The 15872-nt window shown below is 39.7% G+C and overlaps 1 long non-coding RNA gene across 3 annotated transcripts; it reads right to left on the bottom strand.

Annotated features, from left to right (window-relative positions):
• Window positions 1-1833: 1833 nt before the first annotated feature.
• Window positions 1834-15192, bottom strand: LOC121478862. Of its 3 annotated transcripts, none has more exons than XR_005984599.1 (4): window positions 13693-15192; window positions 11378-11449; window positions 10307-10422; window positions 1834-2867 (listed from the first exon to the last, which is right to left on the bottom strand). It is a non-coding gene; the product is annotated as an uncharacterized LOC121478862 (long non-coding RNA). The 3 variants fall into 3 exon arrangements; XR_005984597.1 differs by having other exon boundaries at window positions 10307-10419; XR_005984598.1 differs by having other exon boundaries at window positions 10307-10419; window positions 13847-15192.
• Window positions 15193-15872: the final 680 nt, after the last annotated feature.

The following is a 15872-nucleotide window of genomic DNA, read 5'->3' as shown; positions in this document are numbered from 1 at the left end:
AATATGAGGACAAGATGCCTAACTTATTCACAGATGTAATCTTGGTACAGAGAATGAGTGAGCTTAATAAATGTTTCCTGGGTGAACTAATCTTAAAGTGATTGAATTGTCTAATATTTACCTCATCTACTGATTGCAGAAATCACTTTACTCACTCATTTCTTGATTCTATATGTATTAAGTATCTCCTATATGCCAAGAACTGTGTAAGTGGCCAACGTGACAAAGATGACTAGAACACAGTCCTCTGCCCAGAAGGATCTCCAGATGAGAGAGAGTGTGTGGAAGTGAGTAATATGACTAGAGCTATCAGAAAGAAATGAGCAGGCTGCTCTTGACACCTGGAAGAGGAAATATTAAACCTGCCTGAATAGATGAGCTAATGCTTCCAGGACTTGTGGCCAGCTGAGTGTTTAGGATGAATAGCACTTTTCCAAGTGAGCAACAGGGGAAAGAGGGGCATTCTAGTCAAAGGGAACTGAAATGATGTTTATGGGGTTGGATCTGAACTTTGCAGAGAAGAAAACTGGCTTTATGTTGGATTTGAAGGACACAAAAGGCCCATGTGCATATGGGTAGCATTTGAAAGCATAGCAGGAAGTGATAGGGAAAGGCCTTCAAAACTTTTCCCCAAAAAGTAATACTTTCTTTCTTGGCAACTGGGAATATTCAAAAACATTGTCAAAATAACAGCCTCTTTTCTTCCTCCCTGGCAACCTTTTGGCAGCTATGCTTTCCTGACCCCTCTTCTGTTTCTCTGTCTCTATTCTCTAACCAACTTGTAACTTAACTTTCCTCAGTCTCAGAATCCCTGCAAGAGTCAATGGGAAAGTACTGCTGCCCCAGGTTAAGAGGCAAAAAAGGAGCTGGAGCGCACTATTTTAGGACCACAGTGGAGTGGGGTCTGCCCACCCATCCACACATTAATGCCTATCCTGACCCATAAGGCCCTATACACACCTGGATATAGTGCCTCAATGAGGAAAAATGGACAAATCCAGAAGCACAGTATGAAATTTTAAAATATGCCTCTCAGTAACTGGCAAAATATGCAGGTCAAGGTATAAAATATTTAAAGAATACAAAAACAAAGTTGCCCTAATGGATCTATGTATAATATTGTACCCTGCAATTACAAAATAGACGTTATTTTTATTTTTATTTTAAATTTTTATTTATTTATGATAGTCACAGAGAGAGAGAGAGAGGCAGAGACACAGGCAGAGGGAGAAGCAGGCTCCATGCACCGGGAGCCCGACGTGGGATTCGATCACGGGTTCCAGGATCGCGCCCTGAGCCAAAGGCAGGCGCTAAACCGCTGCGCCACCCAGGGATCCCTAGACGTTCTTTTTAAAGTCTGGAACATTTCCTAAAATTGAGTATTCACTGTGCAGTATCAAGATATTCTAAAGGACTGAAATGCAGAGTATGTTCTTTGACAACTATTCAACCAAGCTAGCATTCAGCGACAAAAGACCACTAAAAAATTCTCATGTGTTTGGAATTAAAGAATATACTTTTAAATAATTAGCGAGTCAAAGAATATATCACAATATAAGTTAGAAAAATATTTTGAACTTACTAAAGTAGAAATGAGTAAATATCACTTCTCTGGAGGTTGAATAACAATGAATTTTTATATACTGCATTCAAGATCTTAAATTCTTAAGCAAAACATTAAGAAGTCAGTGGATTGAAAGGCACATGATATAAAAACAAATTTTTCACAACAGGAATTAAAATTACCAAACTAATATAGAAATATATTCAGCCTTACTAATTATAGTAACAAATATAAAAAATGTAAATAAAAAAGAAGTCACAGTTTATGCCAATTAAAGTATTTTTAAAATTGTAATACCTACTGCCGATAAGACTGAAATCAAGTATTTATACATTTCTATTATTAGAGTAAATTAGTACAATCTTTTAAGGCAATACGAAGGCATGTTTTTAAAACATAAAAAGATTATATCCTTGGATCTGGTGAATCTGAGAATTTATTCAGAGGAAATCATTCAAAAGAAGGGGGAAACAACTGTATTTGTGGTACTGTTGACAATAACATCATTTACAAAGTTCACAAATAGAAATTTCCTAATTTCATTAATGAACTTCCATAAAAATGAACTACCACCTACTGGATGGATGGTAGAAGGGAAAATATGATTAAGACATAGTCTCTACCCTAGAAACATTCACAACTCAGAGGGGATAAGAAGAGTACACTCGCTCAATGACAAACAGTAATAATGAAGAGTATACAAAGCTGGGGAAGAGAGAATATGCTTAAGACAATAATAATGGAAGAAAAGCAAAGCATAGCCTTTTATCTGTTATGATCAATCATATGTGCATATGGACAAGGGCTAATGAAGAACATGATAAATTAAAATGGGATTGGGAGGTACATTTTTCTTAAAATAGTTATAATTTATTTGGACAACAGTGTAATAACTTTTTAACATGTCTTATGGCAATATTCATAATGCATGAGCAACCTTTGAATTATGTAAGCTCAGCCTACATAATAACAGTCTTATCATCAAAATGAAAGTGAGACCCAAGTGTATTGCTTTAAAATTAATTTAATTTTTCATAAGTCTAGGTGGCTATCATCTCCTTGGCACATTTGTCCCTTCAACAGTTGGCTATGCTACATACACAGTCAGGTCCTCATAAATATTTTCATTTATGTACCATTGGTTTCCAACCAACACAATTCTCTATAACCTTCTTCCCCATGCCCAGGCTGTGATCAAGGCTGCAGCTGCTCTCTCCAACCCTTATTTCTCTTACTCCCATTTTCTTCAAGTTTCTTCTGCAGCAGGAAGGCACTTGAGCAAGATCTTCAGCTGCTCTTAGTCCTGAAGAAGATAGACAGAGGCTGTGGTTAGCCCTTCCATAGGTTTCATATGTGAGAGCTGGATCAAGGGAGGTCTTTCAGTGGCATGGGTCAGGAGTAGGGAAAAGAGAGAAGTTTAGGATCCCTGACCTCAAAGATCTTAGCTTGAAGCACAAAGCACCAATAGGTGGTACAACCACCTCCTTGCAAGGGTTCTGTAGTCATGCTCTCTGGGTTTCAATTCCAACTTACCAGTAAACCCCAATGTATTCATCTATGAAATGGTGGCAATAACAACTCTTCACCTCACAAAACAATGACAAGATTGAGATAAAGCATATGAAGTCTATAACATAGTACCTAGTCCATGGTAAATGGTCAATAAATGGTACTTATGACTATTGTTATTTCAATTGTTGCTAAGAAGAGGACTTCCTACATAGTCCTACTTTCCAGAAAAGGCTCTCTACTCACATAAGGGAGGCATCAAAATATCATGTGGGTCTTGGTAGGAAAGAGTAGGCCATGCTAGTAATTTGTTCTGAGCATTCTCCAAACATGTCCTCCCACTTCCCCTTCATCTCCTATGCACCATACCCCACAAGGATACTTAAGGCCACCAACTGCAGGCAGAGTTGCTGATTCCATCACAAATGGACATCTGACATTGCAGCCACATAACCAAAGAGGCCACTCCAGGCCATTCCAAGGGCTGTAAGGTAGGAAGTGAGAGTGTGTATGGTGTAGAGTGGGCAGAAAGAACTGTCTGGAACAGAGGGAGCCCTTTGGGGAGAGGCAAGAAGTAGGGCTGGATCGGTATGACCAGGCCAAAGAGGGGAGGGCCTAATAACCTGCAGTTGGGGGGAGAAGGGAATAGAAAAAAGATCAGTAGAGTTTATATCTTATTGGAATTAAGCTAGTGTAAACCTGAAGTATAGTCTGTTAAGATGTACATTGTAAGCCTTAGAGTAATCCACTAGAAAAATAACTCAAAACATAGTTTTAAAAAATCACAAGAGGGGGCATCCCCAGTGGCCCAGCGGTTCGGTGCCATCTTTGGCCTGGGGTATGATCCTGGAGACCCGGGATCGACTCCCGTGTCGGGCTCCCTGCATGGAACATGCTTCTCTCCCTCTCCCTCTGCCTGTGTTTCTGCCTCTCTCTCTCTCTGTCTGTCATGAATAAATAAATAAATTAAAAATCTTTAAAAAAACATAAGAGGAATTAAAATGTCCTACTAGAAAATATTTGCTTAATGCAAAAGAAATAAATTAAGTACAGAGGAACATAAAAGACACAAGACATATTGAGAACAAAAAACAAAATGGAAGACATAAATCCAACCATATCAGCAATAGTATGTGACTGGGTTAAATAACTTAATAATAAAGAAAGACTATGGGACTAGCTATAAAAATAAGATCCAACTACATGCTAACATCAGGTTCAAAGGTACAAGCAAGGTGAAAATAAAAGGAAGAAAAAGATATACCATGAAAGCAGCAACTATAAGTGAGCTGGAATGGCTATACCAATATCAGAGAAAATAAACTTTAAAATATGTTATTAGAGGTAAAAGGGATACACTTAAATGATAGAAAGGTAAATCTATTAGGAAAAGATTACAACCATAAACATACATATACCAAAAAAAATAAAATAAAATAAACATACATATACCTTAAAAAAGAGCCCCCAAATACATGAAACAAATACCATTAGAATTGAAGGAAGAAGACAATTACTGATAAAGACTTCAATATCCCACTTTCAATGATAGACATAACTTGGCAGAAGATTCAGAAGGAAACAGAAAACTCGAACATTATAAACCTAACAGATATCTATAGCCAACAATAGAATACACATTCATCAAACACATATGAAACATTCTCCAGTACAAACCCTAATAGTAGGCTATGAAGCAAATGTCAGTAAACAACCAATGGATCAAAGAAGAATTCAAAAGTGACATTAGAAATACAAGATGAATGAAAATGAAAACATGACACACTAAAATTCATGGGATATATCTAAACAGTGTTTAGTAGAAAGTTTGTAAATGATAATGCCTATATTAAAAAAGAAGAGAAATCTCAAATCAATAACCTAAACTTCCACCTTAAGAAAGTAGAAAAATACTTGTTTTGCACAGGAGCAAACTACAAGAGCAAACCACAACCAAAGCAAGAGAAGAGAAGGAAATAATAAAGACTAAAGAGGAAAGAAATAAAATCTTAAAAATAGAAAAGCAGTGGAGATTAAAATAAATAAACAAACAAACAAAAATAAAAGTTGGTTCTTTGAAATGATTGACAATACTGAGAAAGATATACTAGCCTGACCAAAAAAAGGAGAAAAGACTCAAATGATCAAAATCAGAAATGAAAGAAGTAACATCACTACAGAAAATAAAAAGATTGTAAGAAAATAGTATGAATAACTGTCGACAAATTTGGTAACTGACATAAAACGGACTGATTCTTAGAAAGACACAAACAACCACAACTGACTAGAAATCAGAACAGACCTATAATAGGAGATTGAATTAATACTTTAAAAACTTCCCACAAACAAATCCCAAACCCAGATGGCAGTGAATTTTACCTAACATTTAAACATTATCACTGTGAAGTCTATCCAACATTTAAAGATTTACTACTAACCATTCACAATTTTTTCAAAAATACAAGAAGGAACTTCCAAATTCATTCTATGAAGCCAACTATTACCTTAATATCAAAACCAGACAGATGTTTCTAGCAGCAATGTCCACAATAGCCAAACTGGAAGGAGCCTCGGTGTCCATCAAAAGATGAATGGATAAAGAAGATGTGGTCTATGTATACAATGGAATATTACTCAGCCATCAGAAATGACAAATATCCACCATTTGCTTCGATGTCGATGGAACTGGAGGGTATTATGCTGAGTGAAGTAAGTCAATCGGAGAAGGACAAACAGTGTATGTTCTCATGCATTTGGGGAATATAAATAATAGTGAAAGGAATTTAAGGGAAGGGAGAAGAAATGTGTGGGAAATATCAGGAAGGGAGACAGAACATAAAGACTCCTAACTCTGGGAAACGAACTAGGGGTGGTGGAAGGGGAGGAGGGTGGGGGGTGGGGGTGAATGGGTGATGGGCACTGAGGGAGGCACTTGACGGGATGAGCACTGGGTGTTATTCTGTATGTTGACAAATTGAACACCAATAAAAAATAAATTTATTAAAAAAACAGACAAAAATATTGTAAGAAAACTACAGGCCAATATTCCTTATTTTTTTTAAATTTTTTTATTATTATTTATTTATGATAGTTACAGAGAGAGAGAGAGAGAGGCAGAGACACAGGCAGAGGGAGAAGCAGGCTCCATGCACCGGGAGCCCGATGTGGGATTCGATCCCGGGTCTCCAGGATCGCGCCCTGGGCCAAAGGCAGGCGCCGAACCGCTGCACCACCCAGGGATCCCCCAATATTCCTTATTAATATAAATGCAAAAACTCTCCAAAAAACCACTAGCACACTGAAACTGGCAACATATAAGGATTGTATAATATTAGCAATTGCAAAATCCAAGGAATGCAAGGTTAATTTATCATACAAAAATCAATCAATATAATATATCACATTAATAGAATAACGGGACAAAAAAAACACATGATCACCGTCATAGGCACAGAAAAATCAGTTCACAAACTCTAAAAAACACTAAAAACTTAGGAATAGAGGAAATTTCCACAACCAGATAAAGAACATTTAAGAGAAAAACCACAGCTAACATGATACTTAATCTTGAAAGACTGAAAGTTTTCCCCCAAGATCAAAAATAAGATAAGGGTGTCCCCACTTGCAACTTACATTATGCCATTGTGCTAGAAGTCCTAGCTGGAGTAATTAGGCAAGAAAAAGAAGTAAAAGACATTCAAATTGTAATGGAAGAAGTAAAACTCTACTTACAGATGGCATAATTTTATATATAGACAATACCAAGGAACCTCATCAAAATTAAAAATTTTTGCACTTCAAAAAAATTGCTAGGAAAGGGGACACCTGGGTGGCTCAATGGTTCAGTATCTGCCTTTGGCTCAGGTCATGATCCCAGAGTTCTGGGATCGAATCCCACATTGGGCTCCCTGTGGGGAGCCTGCTTCTCCCTCTGCCTCTGCCTCTCTCTCTGTGTCTCTCATGAATAAATAAATAAAATCTTTTTAAAAAATTGCTAGGAAAGTGAAAAGACAATCCACAGAATGGGAAGAAATTTTTACAAATCATGTGTCTGATAAGGATTTAGTATCTAAAATATGAGTACTTACAACTCAAAAATTTTAAAAATGAACAACCCAATTTAAAAATGTGCAAAATATTTGAATAGACATTTCTATCAAGAAGATACACAAATGGCCAAAAAGCACATGAAAATATGCTCAACATAATTAGTAATTAAGGAAATACAAATCAAAACCACAATGAGATATCACTTGACACTCACTAGGATGGCTATAATAAAAAAGATAGACAATTATAAGAATTGGTGAGATATGCAGCATTTGGAACCCTCATACACTGCTGTGTGGGAAATTTAAATGGCTTAACCACTTTGGAAAAAAATTGTCACTCCTCAAAATATTATACAGAGAATTAACATATGATCCAGCAAGTATATAACTAGAGTAAGTACCCATAAGAAACAAAAACATATGTCTGCATTAACACTTGTACACTAATGTTCATAGCAGCATTATTTATAATGGCCAAACAACAGAAACAACCCAAATGCTCATCAACTGATGAATGATAAATAAAAATGTGGTATTACTCATTCAATGGATATTATTCACACATAAGAAGGAATGAAGTTCTGATACATGTTACAAAATGGACTAACCTTGAAACATGTTAGGTAAAAGAAAAAGACCATATATTTTATGAGCCTATTAATATAAATAAACACAACAGACTAGCTGGCTCAGTCAGTGGAGCAAGCAACTCTTGATCTCAGGATCATGTTGGGTATAGAGATTACTTAAAAATAAAATTTGTAAGTAAATAAGTAAATAAATAAATGTACTTGGATGGCTCAGTCGGTTAAGCATCCGATTCAGCTTCAGCTCACGTCATGATCTCAGGGTCATGAGATCAAGCCCCACACTGTTTCCATTGACTCCAGATCAGCGTAAAGTCTGCTTGAGATTCTTTCCCCTCCTCCTTCTCCCTGGTCCTCTCCTCCTCCTCACATTTGCACTCTCTCTCAAATAATAATATAAAAATAAATAAGTAAAGTCTTTTTAAAATAAATACATGCCTATCCACAACAGGCAAATCTATAGAAACAGTAGATAAGTGGTTTTCTGAAACTGTGGGTGAGAGAGGGATAAAGACTGACTGCAAATGGATATAGGGTTTCCTTTTGGGTGACAAAAATGTTCTAAAAGTAAGTTGTGGTAATCTGTGAATATATTAAATACCACTGAACTGTACACTTTGTTATTTTAGTTTAAATCGAATTGAATTTTTATTGCAGTATAATTAATATAGTGTTATATTAGTTTCAGGTGTACAACACAATGGTTCAACAATTCTATATACATTACTAATGCTCATCATAATAAGAGTACTCTTAATCCCCTTTATTTTAGCTCTTTCTCCCTCCCACCTCCCCTTTGGCAACCACCAATTTGTTCTCTGTACTTAAGAGTCTATTTGTCTCTTTTTCATTTAATTTTTTCTGAAACTCCACCTCTGAATGAAATCATATTGTATTTGTCTTTGTCTTATTTCACTTAACGTTATGCCCTCTAGATACATCTATGTTGCTGCAAATGGCAAGATCTCCTTTTTTATGGCTGAGTAATATTCCGTTGTATATGTATATCACATCTTCTTAATCCATTCATCTGTAGATAGTCACTTGGGTTGCTTGCATATCTTGGCTATTGTAAATAATGCTGCAATAAACATAGGGGTACATATATCTTTTTAAATTAGTATGTTTTGAGGAGGGGAGTAAATATCCAGTAGTGGAGTAACTGAATTACATGGTAATTTAATTTTTAACATTTTGAAGAACTTCCATACTGTTTTCTACATTGATTGCACTAGTTTGCATTCCCACCAATAGTGCAAGAGAGTTTCACTTTTTTCTCCACATACTCAGCAATACTTGTTTCTTGTGTTTTTGATTTTAGCCATTCTGACAGGTGTGAGATGATATCTCAATGTGGTTTTGATTTGCATTTTCCTAGTTAATGATGTTGAGCATCTTTTCATGCATCTTTTGAGCATCTGTAGATCTTCTTTGAAGAAATGTCTGTTCAGGTATTCTGCTCATTTTCTAATTGGATTATTTGTGTGTATTAAGCTGCATAAGTTCTTTTTATATTTTGGAATATTAACCCCTCATTAAATATATCATCTGCAAATATCTTCTCCCATTCTGAATTGTATGCTTTATTTTTTATTTTTCAAAAATTGTATTTATTTATTTGAGAGTGAGAGAGTACACACATGTGAGAGAGAACGAGTAGGGGGAAGGGCAGAGGGAGAAGGAGAAGCAGACTCCCAGCTGAGCAAGGAGCCTGATACAGGGCTCGGTCCCAGGACCTCAGGATCACAATCTGAGCCGAAGGCAGATACTTAACCACTGAGCCACCCAGGCACCCCTGTACTGTATACTTTAAATGGGTGAAATGTGAGTTGTACCTGTACATAATTTGTGAGTTGTACCTCAATAAAGCTACTTTAAAAAAAAAAAAAGACATGAGAGCCAGTTTTGTATATCAAAATGAGTAATTTTAATGAATCAAAAAACATTAAATCTACAGAAATTCATGAGTCTACAGAAAACGAAAGTGTGCATTTAACAGCATTTAAGATGGATTTTCAATACCTATTTTGAAAACTGGTGTTTAAAAGTAAAGAAGCCTTTGTCCTGTTTCCCCAGAACTGATTCTGAGGAATTTTTAATTTTATTGCTTACAATATTATTTTACCCAAGTAGGTAAATATTCTTATTTTTGAGATGTATCCTAAAGGGAAGGAAAATCGTATCTGTAAGCTACCCTGAAGTATCTCAATATAAAAAATTATTTTAAATTAGTAATATATTAATTATCTTGAAAAGCCAAAATAAACTCTGTATGTTCTGTTGGTTAATGCATAAGATAATACTGCACTGAGCTTATCAATTTTGTAAAATTGAGGAAAACTGGAAAAAGGTGATCACATATAACCAGTATTTAGAAAAATTGTTCCATATATCCAGTGTGTGCAACACTGAAGCAGGTTTTCATGTACTAATCATTTAAAGGGATTGGAAGCAATGAATAACAGATCAGTCAGAGTGTGATCAAGGGTACCAGTATACTCCCTGATACCAGACACAGAGAACACGTATTTTTCATTTCATCAAAATGAAGAGGAAGAGAAAAAGTTATAAAGGGCATCCTTTGTTTGACTTACCTTTTGAGCCAGCTCTCCTGCTCCTCCTGCTTAGTGCTCCCTGTGGCTGGTGAAACACAGCTCTCTTCCTTGCTCCAGCTGATAGATGAGGGCCGGTTTGGAAGTTGGTGATACTACTTGAAGGAAAGAAGATGGTGAGAGGTAAATATTCTTATTTTTGAAATATAACCTATGATAACCAGAGTCGTAGCAGTCAATCACAGCCTCTGGCTGCAAAATGAGCCAAGGTGAGGAGAGTAATTCCAGGGTGGACTGAGCAAGAGGTACCCTAAAGAGATACAGGGAAGTGTCCTGGAAAGAAGTCTCTGCCTGCATAGTGCTCCCAAGGAAGCCTGAAACACCCTGAGAGACAAATTTCTACTTAAAGAGAAACAAAATTTCTTACTTTCTTTGTTAGAGGATAGAAAATTCCCACTGTAGGGAAACAGACACATGGTAGAGCATCTCCCACAGGTAAACAAATAGGCTGAGTTCTCTCAAGATCACCTGGAGATTCAATACTAGGGAGAAAATACCAAGATTTGGCTCCAACCTTACTGTACCCAGAATATCACCTCTAAAAGGTAGGGAGAGAGGGTAACTTTTATGAGGTAAAAAGAAGGCAAATTTTATTGGAGGTTAAATAGTTATGGAGGGCTCTCCTTGCCTGGCGAGCCTTGACATTGCCATTTGGGGTCAGCTAATAGTGATAAGAGAATTCTTTAACCTCTGAGGGCCCAGGCAGACAAAGTAGCAGAGACGCCTTACCAAAGAAAGCCACAGTCCCATAGCTTTCCAGTATCAAACCCTTTGTACAAGGCCCTACAAACAGGCAAGGTTGGCCCATTCCTTCTCAGTGAAGTACACAGCCACATCTTCAAAAGTTACTGGTTCCTGAAAGGACAAGTTCCTGCTCTCTTGGGCCTCAGGACTTTGGTGATGGTTAAAACCATCACTGAGGCACAGAAAGGGCACCTACAGTGGTAAGTATTTAGCATTGGGTCCCTCGTGTACCAGAGGGGTTTTTGTGTGAAATGTCCATATGTATATACACACACGCATATGTGCAGAGGCAGAGGAAACCCAGCTTACCTGGGGCTTGGCTATTGAGGACACTGCTGTCATCATCTGATCTCTTTTATTCCCATCTTGGGGAAAAGTAGTCTCAGGGGCAAAAGGTAAAGAAAGAAACATTAGTAACAATAACTCTACTGACCATAACTCCTGCACACAACATCTGACCCCTCTGAGGCTATGTGAATTACTACTACTTCTCAGTTACTGCCTTGTATCAGTGGCAATTCTCATCTCACAATGATGAAATAGCAGGCATAGACGTGAACATAGAAAGGTAACAGAAATCATCCCAAGAGTGTAGGATGAGAAGGTGGACTGAGAAAACTATAATTTTCAGTAACCCAGAGAAGACATCATAGAAAGAGGACAGAAAAGGAAACTAGGGTAGTCAGTGGTGAGAATGTCATGTGCTGAAAAGAAAGCTGATGCTCCAGTTAAGATCCCTAGAATCCACACAGTACAATTAGGAATGAGTTACGTACAAAGAATCCATTAAACACAAGATCTCAGGATCTGCTTTTCCTTTTATGTTTTAAAATATTAGAATAGGGCAGTTTTTTTTAAAAAAAATTTATTTATTTATTTATTTATGATAGTCACAGAGAGAGGGAGAGAGGCAGAGACACAGGCAGAGGGAGAAGCAGGCTCCATGCACCGGGAGCCCGATGTGGGACTCGATCCCGGGTCTCCAGGATCGCGCCCTGGGCCAAAGGCAGGCGCCAAACCGCTGCGCTACCCAGGGATCCCCTAGGGCAGTTTTATTACATAAGCAGTAAGCAAACACAGAATTTGAAAAAAACTTTTTTTAGGAATATCTTTATGTCTCCCACTACTAGTTTCTCCTCTAAATACATAGACTAATTATAAGATCTTCATTCAATTTTATAAATGTTGGGAATAGGTCGTGAGAAGAAACATATTAAATGATCCACTAACTTCATGACATATCTCAAATACTCCCAAGTTCTAAATATTATAAGAGAAGCAAAACCAAATTCATAAAGTAGTTCCAACTACCTTTCTGGGTCAGTTAATAGTGCATCATTATGAAGTAAGCCTTCTGCCATTCAGTACAGTGAATCAGCAAGGTTTACACGTTAAAGGTAACCCCCTAAATGCAAATAGCTGCTATCAGGTCAGAAGTATTTAATAAGTATAAAAGTGCATGGACTTGTAAATGTTAAAAACAACTTCCACTTCAATTCCCTAGCTGCAGTTTGCTCTAAGTCTCAGGATCCTACAATAGCATCAGACAAAAGACTTTAGATACCCAGAACACTGCCCATTCCTCCACTGACCCGTCTTAGTGAATCCAAAAAGTCATGCATGAAGGTAGAAGAAGCTGAGGCTATCAGAGAAAAAGAGCTGTCAGGACAGGATAAAAACCCACATTCTGGCAATTACAGGGAATTCCAAAACGGAGAAAGAGTAGTTATTAAATGCAGGATGTGCAGAAAAAAAAAAAAACACAATGCAAACCCACACAAGTAATACTGCTAAATTCATGGATGGTTTTTGTGCCAGTTAACAAAAATCAGTGATTCATACTGAGTAAATAGCTACCCTTGTGGTTGTACTCTAGTTCCCTTAAATCATGCTGTCATCATATCTTTGTAATAAACGTCCCTTACAGTGGATACTTAATACTGACATATGAAGCAAAAGGGCTTAAGCAGAAAGGTCCGGTCTGCACAGTTGACAATCTGTAAAAAGTAAATCCTCTGGAAGTAGAACAGTAGCAGAGGCCACCCTACAAAACACTCCTTCCTACTTGCCTACGAAGAAAACCAAGACTATGGAGTTGAAGCATAGGTAACAAGCTCAGGCTGAGAACTAATCACAACCCAACACACTTCACTAACAGCCGGGTCCAACTTTTTAATCTGATTGATAGAAACCCTAATAATGAGGTTATGACAATAAGGGAAAGTTAAGAGAACGTAATGAGAAGAGTGACAAACGACGTAAAGAGGGTAAGAAATCTCTCCATTTTCTTTAATAGTGTACACGTGAAATTGTACGCTAAACAGTGGACACCTACCAGGTGCTTGGTGGATGTGACTCGTCATGAGATTTCTAGATTAAACATTCACGTGGGACCATCCAAACTCAGGGCTCCCCCGTTCCCCAATGTGTGCATTAAGTAAATAGTCTCCATTCGAGGGTAAAAAGGCCCTACCATTTCAATATTCTCAAAAACTCTGCTCTACGGACAGTAATAAGCTTCCAGATTAGGTTTACACCAGGCCGGGCAAATAAAGTAAGTGACGTGATCACAGACCTATTTCCTGGAACCACCTGAAAAGGGGGGAAAGAGCATGAAGACCTACAGGCCGAGGGGTAGGGCTGAGGTCTCCACGGCTCGGGCAAGAGGGGCCTGCAGCGACCGCGAAGTTGTGTTCTCTATTGATAACGTGTCCCGGAGCAAAGACATTTGAAACGTTTCGAGGACCTCGGTGTCAACACTCGAATTTGTGTCAGTACCAGAATCTAAACAGGCCACACAGTCGTCGTGGGGACGAGAGACCAGCGGGCAAGCCCCGAGGCCAGAACCCCGGAATCCAGCGGAGCCCACGGGGTTGGTGAGGATCCCAGTAACCGCGCCCGTTTCCCGCGAAGTCCTTCCCGTCCTCCTCAGGCCAAGCCAGACCCACTCACCGTGGGCTCCGGGCGGCCTCTACCGCTTTCTAGCTAACAGGTTTGGGAAACCACTACGGGTCCTCACAAACCAAACGCTCACGCACTAAAGAAAATATGGCTGCGCCGGAAGTACGTCATCACACTGTCCCACCAACTTATACCCTCTCTGAAATTCTCTCTAGTAAACTTGGAGGACCCCACATCTCGGTGGTCCCGTCTTCTAGTTCCCGCGAGACACGCCTGAGGGGAAGGGAGGACTAGCGAGGAGGTAGCCTCAGGTTCCGAGCCCAAGCACCGTACGGAGCTGGTCTAACCGACCTCCAGCAGGAGGCGGAGCCTAAGGCTAAAGCACGAAGCGGGCAACTCATTCCATTGGCTATCAGGCGAGGGGGCGGGGCCCAGCCAGGCCAATGAGCAGTGGATCCCGCTGGGGTCGCCCAGGCGCTCGGCGGCCGCAGCCTGTTCCCTATCCTGACTGGTGGAGCCCCCGGCCTGGCAGGTTTCCCGCCTGGAGGTGAGTCTCTTCAGAGCCGAAGAGCAGTCGGCCTGGTGGGAGATCAGACCAAAGCTACGAGCTGGCCTGGACGGGGGAGGCATTCTGCGCAGAGGAGCCTCCGAAACGTTTGCTGGTTTGAATGGAAGTCGAGAGAGTAGTGAGAAGGCGGTGCTTGTCGGTCCTGCATAGTAGAGAGCCGCCTTGAAGGAGGGAGGGAGGGAGGGTCAGAAGCCGGACGAAGTGAGTCTAGAAGCTACACAGTCCTGCATACCTTTCTTAGACTATCTTGATTGGCTCAGTGAGCCTCATTTGTCCACCACTGCTCCGTGTCCTCCTATGTCTAGTTCCCACCCAGGCTACCCAAAGGCCCTACCTCCTAATACCATCACATCGGGATTAGGATTTCAGCATTTGAATTTTGAGGGGAACATAAACATTCAGACCACAGCAACTGCTATAATCACTGCCTTCCTAGAATAGGATGTCCTTCAGTGTTGATCATACCTCTCCCACACACCACCGCCAGCGGAGGGATAAGCAGTGGGCTTATAAGCAGAGTAAAAAGAGCAGTTCAAGTTTACCTAAGACATGCCCATCTCCATCCAGCACAGTTTAAGACAGACCCAGGGGGATCCCTGGGTGGCGCAGCGGTTTAGCGCCTGCCTTTGGCCCAAGGCGCGATCCTGGAGACCGGGGATCGAATCCCACGTCCGGCTCCCGGTGCATGGAGCCTGCTTCTCTCTCTGCCTCTCTGCCTCTCTCTCTCTCTCTCTCTGTCTCTGTGTGTGACTATCATAAAAAAAAAAAAAAAGACCTAGAACAACATGGCATCAGTACATTAAAGATGAGAGGACATCTTTCAGAAAGCCTGTCGAAAGCTCCAGAGGAGGGCAGCCCGGGTGGCCCTGCGCGGTTTAGCGCCGCCTTCAGCCCAAGGCCTGATCCTCAAGTCCTGGGATCGAGTCCCACGTCGGTCTCCCTGCATGGAGCCTGCTTTTTCCTCTCCCTGTGTCTCTCATGAATAAGTAAATAAAATCTTTAAAGAAAGAAAGAAAAGAAAGAGAGAAAGAAAGAAAGAAAGAAAGAAAGAAAGAAAGAAAGAAAAGAAAAGAAAAGAAAAGCCCCAGAGGAGACAGGAGTGGGCTACCCCCAGAGCCTGTGGAGGAGGAAAAGTGACCACCCTGGATGCTAACAATGGAGGGACACAAGCTGAAGGACATTTGCTACTGCCTCCATTGCCCTTGGGTGTTGTAGACATATGCAGCATTGCTGTAGGAACACCGTTGAATAAGAACTAATACAAACGCCCCCATGCAGCTCACACCCAAGGGCTAGCAGTGGACCTACAGTAGCCCTGAATTCAACCTGGGGGTG

The sequence above is a fragment of the Vulpes lagopus genome, chromosome 19, assembly GCF_018345385.1.
Source record: "Vulpes lagopus strain Blue_001 chromosome 19, ASM1834538v1, whole genome shotgun sequence".
Taxonomy (NCBI): Eukaryota; Metazoa; Chordata; class Mammalia; order Carnivora; family Canidae; genus Vulpes; species Vulpes lagopus.
Note: the sequence above shows the minus strand (reverse complement) of the source record. Positions and strands in the feature narration are given on the sequence as shown.